Consider the following 8,105-nt stretch of genomic DNA (forward strand, 5'->3'; position numbering starts at 1 on the left):
TACAATTGTTATATAACAAGTGGGTTTTTTTATCGGATAACTATGTCCTCGAGCTCGAGGTCTTAACTTTTTCACAATAGCAAGCCTATTGACTTTGGCTTTACTAATGAATAAATCAGCTTCGTTCAAACCCATATTATAATTAACGTTTGCTGCTGCAGAATAAACTAATTATAAAATTAGATAAAATACTCGATAAGGCATGAGTTCAAGTATCATAAGTGTTTCCTTATAGGAACGTTCGCGAATCTGATCAATTACTCTTTGCACTTTTAAAGCAGACATACATATATGTTGAGTTAAAACTTTTATTTCTCCAATTTCTTCTCTATCTGAACTCCAGTTCTTTATCATAAGGTCATCCCACACTAATGAATGATAAGTATTTTTTTAGTATTTTAATTTTTTTTCATATTTTTTTTAAGATTTTTTTTGGTGATATTTGTAACTTTAGGACATATATTAACTCATATCTCTTTTTTGATCATTTCAGTTGTAATTATGATTCATTTCATGAACTTATTAGTCTACGAAATCGTAGGATTACGTGATTCATCAGAAAAAAGAATGATAGCCACTTTTTTCTCTATAACAGGAATATTAATTTCTTATTGGATTTCTTCGGGATATTTTTCATTAAGTAATTTATACGAGTCATTAATCGTTCTTTCATACAGTTTATTTATTATTCATATAATTTTAAAAAAATTGAACCATAAAAATGATTTAAGCATAATAACTACCTCAAGTACTATTTTTACTCAAGGCTTCGCTGCATCGAGTCTTTCAACTGAAATGCATCAATCCGCAATATTAGTATTTGCTCTACAATCTCAGTGGTTAATGATGCATGTAAGTATGATGTTATTGAGCTATGCAGCTCTTTTATGTGGATCGTTATTATCAATTGCTCTTCTAATCATTATATTTCGAAACAACATATATTTTTTTGTAAAAAGCAAAAATTTCTTAATTAGATCATTTTCTTTGGTGAGATTAAATACTTGAATAAAAAAAATTTTTTTTTTTAAAATTTAAAATAAATAAAATTTAAATTATTTTTTTATTCATGTTATGTTTTAATTGTGTCCATGAATCATCCGAGAAATTAATGGATGATTACACGCATTCTCAAGAGTTGAGAATTTAAGACATGTATTATTAGTGGTTAATTCTTAAATACTTTCGATCGATAGATCATCACGGAGACAGTGACTGATCCAGATAGATCGGTGTATAGATCATTTTTCTTTATGGATAGACGAGTCTCGAGTTGACAGTGTAAAGATACTGGAGTGAGAGTGCAGGTACTTGATAAAGATCAAAGGTACTGAGTGTGACCAACACGAGAAGATACTTGGATGGCTATCCATTCGTCAGTGACTTACTCAAAGTTGCAGTGGTGTAGATAGTTCTTTAACCCATGGTGCCTCAGCTGTTCACAGTGAGATTGCTGTAGTTTGACTGCACAATCACTTAGTTATCTAGTCATTTCAAATCTTACAGTCTATGTTGGTTGTAGTAGGTCCATTGTAGGAGTAGGATGTATACCTAAAAGGGATCTATTGATCTTGATAGATAGAGAGAGGTCCTATACAATTCATGAGACTAAGTCTTAAACTCTATGACCATGGTAGGTGAATGATGAAAAAAAAATTTTATAAGATTTTATATGGACTCAAGTCAATTGAATCTGACATATGATGGATGAATAGGTTTGACGAATTTTTCTTAACTTATGTTTTGTCAGGATCCACGACAGAAGAATCAAACTCACGATAACTGCATATAGAGTTTCATTATTTTTATTCTGTTGGATTGCTACTACATACTGCTAGGTGTCACTAGTAGATTGTGGGACTCGTTGAGCATCGTCTTGATGATCGATGATCCTCGAAGGATAAAATTAGAATTATTCTAATCCATCGAAAGAAGTTTTGATGATATTGTAATGGAGATCATAATATATCTCACTATCAAATAGAATGAAACCTATGGATTCACACACAAGAGATTCTTATCCGATCAGATAGTTAATCGATGATTATAAATCATTGAAGGATAAAATCATCAAAATGATTGATGATTAACCTTTAGCAAAAATTATAATTATGTAATTCACTAAGTGTTAGTGAATTATAGGAGAATTAATTAATAATTGGATTATTAATTGGCTCAATTTGATTGAACAATGAGGTTCAGATCAAGTCTAATTAAATTGAATTCAATTTGACTTGGATTGGGTTTGATTAGATCAAACCTAATTGTAAAGGAGACTAATTTCTGATTTGATCAGAACTTGAATTCAGTTAATTCCTAATTGGATTAGAAATTTATTGAGAAGATTAGATTTCTAATTGGATTATGTTCCTTTCTCAAATTTGGATCAAACCAAATTAAAATTTTTTTAAATCAAATAGAAAACCCTGGAGTCCTAAGGAGCTGGGACCCTCTCCCCTTGTGCACACCTTGTAGTCCACGACCTAATATCTCATGAAAAAAAATGTTTCGCATGAGAATTCTTGCGTGAGAAAGGTGTGGGCGCAGAAAGAAGTGGGGCGGCACTCATGATGAGTCATGATCTTTATTCTTTTCTAATTTGAATTTGATTCAAATCAAATGATAAGGATAAGGAAGGAAAGGAATCAACGGGATAAGAGGAAAGTTGTTGTGGCGCCAACCCTATTGTTTTGCACGTTGAGAAAGAGATCTGATTTCTTTCTCACGCTTCACATTGTTAGCATTGAAATATGTACGCCCACTTTATGGCATTGGAATATTGGGGCACCCCCTGTGATGTGGCATGTGATTCGTGTGGTGCCCCTCCTAAAACCCTAATTCCCTCTTTTCTATAAAAGGGGTCCAAAGGTTGGATGCCTAAAAAATAGATGAGAAAAATCAAAAGAAAAATTTCAGAATAGAGATCTAAAATGCGGTGCCCCCTATCTTCTTCCTCTTCCCTATTCCTCCTGTTCTTCTCCATCTCTAGAGGGTCTGTGAGATTTGAGAAGAAACTATTTTAGCTATCAAAAATGAGATCTCTGTAAGGGAGCTAGTACCCCTGAGAGATCGTCTCATCTCTGATCGGAATGAGTCCTCATGTGGATACCTATAGAGGCTGGGCATATATGCGGCTAGAGGAACCATTCAAATCCACGATCATCAGCTGCGGTGTAGTACGATCCATGCAAAGATATTGAGATTAAATCTCAATATTAGTTTATTTTATTTTCAGAATATATGCATGTTGTAGATCTGGGCATGGATGGTTAATAGATTTGATCTATTATATGTGGGGTTAAAGGGTTTAACCTAAATCTGCTTTTGCTATCATTTCAAAATTATTTTAAAATCTATGCATGCAAGCCTATCCATTTCCTAACAAGGATAACATTTGTGAGAGTTAAATGGCCTCTGAAAAAAGGAAACCTTCATTTCCATGTAGCCTTCACGACATGGGGCAGCTAACTTGATTCAAAGAGCTTTTTCCCCTTGAGTAAAAGTTCAAGATATGTAATTGATCAGTGAGAAGCTGAACAATTTAGTTTAGAAGCAAAGATTTGAGTAGAGATGTACTCAATTCCATTGGAATTGATTGAGCTCTTCTGAAAATTTATAGAGAGACCAAAGCACATCTAAAAGTAGTAGAGAATGATTTTGACGGCTGAAATTTTATCTTTGGATGGCCTAACAAATATGGTTCTATCATCAAACTGACAAATCCTAGTTCCCCTTAGGATCTAAGGAGCATCATGCCCCTGAAAGATATTGAATGGGCTACTTTAATCCTACAAAGAGGGTCAACTATAAGGATGAAGAGATAGGGCGAAAGAGGTTCCCCATTTTTGAGGCCACATTTGCATGAAATCCAACCTCTGATTGCTAACTGACGTTGGCTTTCTTCTTAGAGGAGAGGAGTAGGTTGCTTATCCAACCGATCTTTTTATTAGAAAACCTTTTCTTCTTGAGAAGCCTTCAAAGATACAAGATATTAAACTTATCAAAAGCCTTATCAAAGTCAATTTAGAACAACAGTTCCTCTTGAGAAGATTTATTTACATGTGAAAGTATTTCAAAATGCTGAAAGGATGTTATCAATAGAAGAGTGGCTTTTAAAGAAGACAGTTTGGGCTGGGTCAACCAAAAAAGATAAGCAGGTATGTAGTCCGTTTGCCAACACCCTTAAGATTTTGATACTATTATAGAAACTAATTGGGTGGAAATCTTTTGGGGAAGAAGCTGCTCCTTTTGGGGGATTAAGGTCAAGATGGCATAGTTCATCTGTTATAGATCGATGTTTTGATTATAGAGCTAACAAAAAAGGAGATCATTTTTTATCAAGTCCCAAAAATTCTAGTAAAAGCAATAAGTGAATCGATCTGGACCAAGGCTCTTATGCTTCTTAAAACTAAAACAACTTTTTGATTTCAGTATGAACGAACGGTGTGTCAATTCAAGAAAGATTAGGGTATAGGGCTATATAAAGCTATCCTAAACAAGACTAATATGGACAGCTTTTGGAACAAAGAAAATTTATTTAAAGGACTTGAAGATGTCGCCAATATCTTTAGGGTTAAGAGAAGCCAGCCTTGCAAGAAATGCTATGGATATAATTAAAGTTGCTATGATAATTTGCAATTTTATTAAAAAAGCAGTGTTGTTATCCTCCCTTTAGCCATCTAACATTATTCTTATTTCTAGTAAATTTTGCCATTTCCATAAATTTGAGAGAGTTCCTTTTTGAAAGCTAGGCGACAATCCCATACAAGAAAGATTAGAGGATGCCTTTCCTCTTTGTGATCTACATCTTGGATCAAGAGAAGCATATTAGATTTATGCCTTCTTTTTGCAATCTTATTTTCATAATTCCAAAACTCGAGGGCATCCCTTGTTCCTTTAAGTTTTAGCTCAAGATTTGCCGTTGCACCATTGGAAGCGGGGTTGAGTTCCAAGGATGTACCACAATTTGGGGGAGAAAAGAATTCAACAACCAATATCTTTCAAATTTAAAGCAAACGGTCTTCAAAGGAGTAAAGAATAGCAGTATGGTCTAAACAAAATTTTGTTAAAGCTGATTGGCAAGAATTTGGACAAAAAATATCCCATTTGAAAGATATAAGGAATCTATCAAGTTTGGCAATGATGGGAGCCTCTCGATGATTACTCTATGTGAAGTCGAGTCTTTAAGGGGAAGATCAATCAAATTTGAGATTCTAAGGAAGCATAAAAGGTTAGAGGTTACCTACAGATATTGAATGTTTTATTTCTCTCATAGGATTTGTAAGTGGTATTGAATCCCCACTGATGACCCAAGGCTCAAAGCAAGATTAACCGAGCCAATACTAGTGCTCATATCAGTCGACAACTGTTATGGTAAGATACAGAAGGGAAAGAGAATGGAGTGCACCTTCCATTCGAGTTCTAAGCATCTTCAGGACCTAAGCAGCACCCTCCCAGCCTAGCAATGAAGGATGAGGGGCTTAGGATGTTGCTTTTCTTGTTTCTGGCATTTGCGATGCTAGTGGCAGCAGCATGCAACAATGACAAAGAGGCTCAGGATTGTATAGGGTTTCAAGGGGGGAGGGAGAGAGAGAGAGAGTCAGAGTGGGAGAATCGAAGAGGGGGAAATGACCTTCTAGGGTTTCAATAGAGAGGGGTTTGGGATGCACAACGGGTCTCAGGAGTCTTTAAAAGGCCAAACGGGGTCTTAGAAGCCTTTAAAAGCCTGAATGGAGTGTTGAGAGGATTTAAAAGACCAAATGGATTCTTAAGAGCCTTTAAAAGACTAAACGGGATAGAACCGAGCCGACCGCGTGAGCTATTCCAATTCTTGACTAGTTCAGCTTGGTATGGTACAAAGCTCAATTGAAGGGCAAGCAAACAACCGATTTAGGTATGTTCAATATTTCTTGGTCTAAAGAAAGAGGCATGCGCTAGCATGGACCGATAACCCAAGCTGCTTCTATTTCTTTAGTAATTGCTATTTTTATTTCTCTTTAATTTTTCATGTTAGATAAGGCCATAATTTCATTACTACATCAAATATAGAAGGATGTTTTGCATTCTTTTTGTGCAAAATGAGGAAGAATTTTGTGAGAAAATGAGAGAGTATAGGAGATCAAGGATTGGAATAGAACATGGAAGAATAAGGAAAAAATGGAGAAAGAAAAAAAATAAAGACACTTGGCTTGTCTCACCACCAATAGCAAGCAATGCAATGTTGTGAGTCCATTTTATTATTAGATTTGAACTTAGTCTATATATAGTATTTTAAACATAATAGTGTGATAGCAAACTTTTGGTTAGAGTATTGATGTTTTGTTAGTTTCCTTTTAAAATTTAGCTTATGATTGACTCAATTTAACTTGAGGAGGTTTCTCTTTAGAATGTAAGATTATTCCTATATATATAGGTTTCTGCACCTTACCTAAATACAATAGTGATAGAGAGATCCTACCAACCTATTCTTTTCTTTTCAATATATTTTCTTAGGATATGGAGAAATCAACAACCAATAAGATTTTGCTAATTTTCCTTCCTGGAAGGGAGAATGTGAAATTCATTTTCCTTTCCATAAGGACCAAAAGATTGGATCTAGTGAGATGAAAACATGCTAGGTATGAATAACTAATTTCTTGATCTTTGATCCCCTCAGCCCCAATAGCAGCCCCCTTGGTTAGTGCAATGGGATGTGTCAACCACTAATATCTTTTTTCTAAAGAGAGTTCCTCACCAGCCATAGCTGCATTGTTTGCTAAATTTATCCTCTTTTAATGCATTTACCCTACAAAATTTGATATTTTTTATATACAATATTTTTGTTGGTACATGGATAACTATTGGAACACTTGGTGTCCCTATCATGTGATAAAATGACTTAAGGTCAAGAATTAGAAATGGATCCATTATATTATTTAAAAAGGACAAATGGACTAATAACTTTCTGATTTTCATCCCATCATGGTTCTCAAAATTTTTATACTAAAGATCTTTTTCTAGAGTATGAATCTTCATCATACAAATGATGAATAGTTTTATGGGGCATGTTAGTTTATGAAAGCATAAGTACATTAGATCTAAACATGTCATCTAAAATCTATATCCTCCTGATATTTGTTAAGAACTTTTGTGAAGTTTTAAAATCTATATTGGTGATACATTTGGCACAGGATTTTGGTGTTTTTCATCTACAGTCATTTTATGTTTGATTTTATGGAAGACATGTGCCCAAAACTGATAAATTTTACATGTTTTACAAAAAAAAATAATGGTCCATCTCTTTGCACTCATAAATAATATGATTGTAAAGCTTGATTGGCACTCAAGTTCAAGAGCTAAATTTAACTTAACATGGTTGAAATCATGGATTGAGTCATCCTGCCATGCCAAAGCATGCTATTCAATATACATTCACATGACACATTATATGATAGTAGGTGTCGTAATGACACTAGAATGCACACCTTGTTTCATGTTTCTCATCCCTATATGTTTGTAGTACTTTGTTCTGGCCTAACCACACATTTGAACAAACCAATATGACCATCATTGACTCATTTTGATTGCCATGAGCCTTGTTATATTGGTGGGCATGTGACTGCTGCAAAGTGGCACAATAGGACATGGCATAATTACATGCATGGGCATGACATAATGCTTCCTTGGTACGAATGGTAGATATTTTCTAAGTTAAAATGAGGGATTTAGACCAACAAGTGAGCTCTCTCTATGGATGACATCTCATTGTTACATGAAGAAGGTAGGTGTTAACCATTCTTTTTGTTGATAGTTACGCCTTCTCATTATTATTGCGTAAAAGAATATTTCTGTCATAGCACCTTTTTGTAACTAATAGAGTAATATGTCCCTTTTGGCAATCCCTACATGCTATAAATATATTGTTTTTTATTACAATTTAGCAATTGTTATGTTCAATAACAATTCTCACATATTAATTGAGAATCCTTCTTTTGTGTTCGATATTCAAAGTTAAACCCACTTCTAATGCTTTGGCTTTTCTTGTTCTTCTTGGAAGGGGGTAGGGAGTATGGAACATTTGATGTTGCATGGATTCTCGATCTTATTATTAAACCAACTCACCCCTT

At 34.4% G+C, this 8,105-nt stretch overlaps 1 long non-coding RNA gene across 13 annotated transcripts in view; it reads left to right on the top strand.

The window, feature by feature from the left end:
- LOC105038145 (uncharacterized) overlaps positions 1-8,105 on the top strand; it is a 62,629-nt gene that overhangs the window by 24,035 nt on the left and 30,489 nt on the right. The window lies entirely within an intron of this gene.

Source organism: Elaeis guineensis, chromosome 1, assembly GCF_000442705.2.
Source record: "Elaeis guineensis isolate ETL-2024a chromosome 1, EG11, whole genome shotgun sequence".
NCBI lineage: Eukaryota > Viridiplantae > Streptophyta > Magnoliopsida > Arecales > Arecaceae > Elaeis > Elaeis guineensis.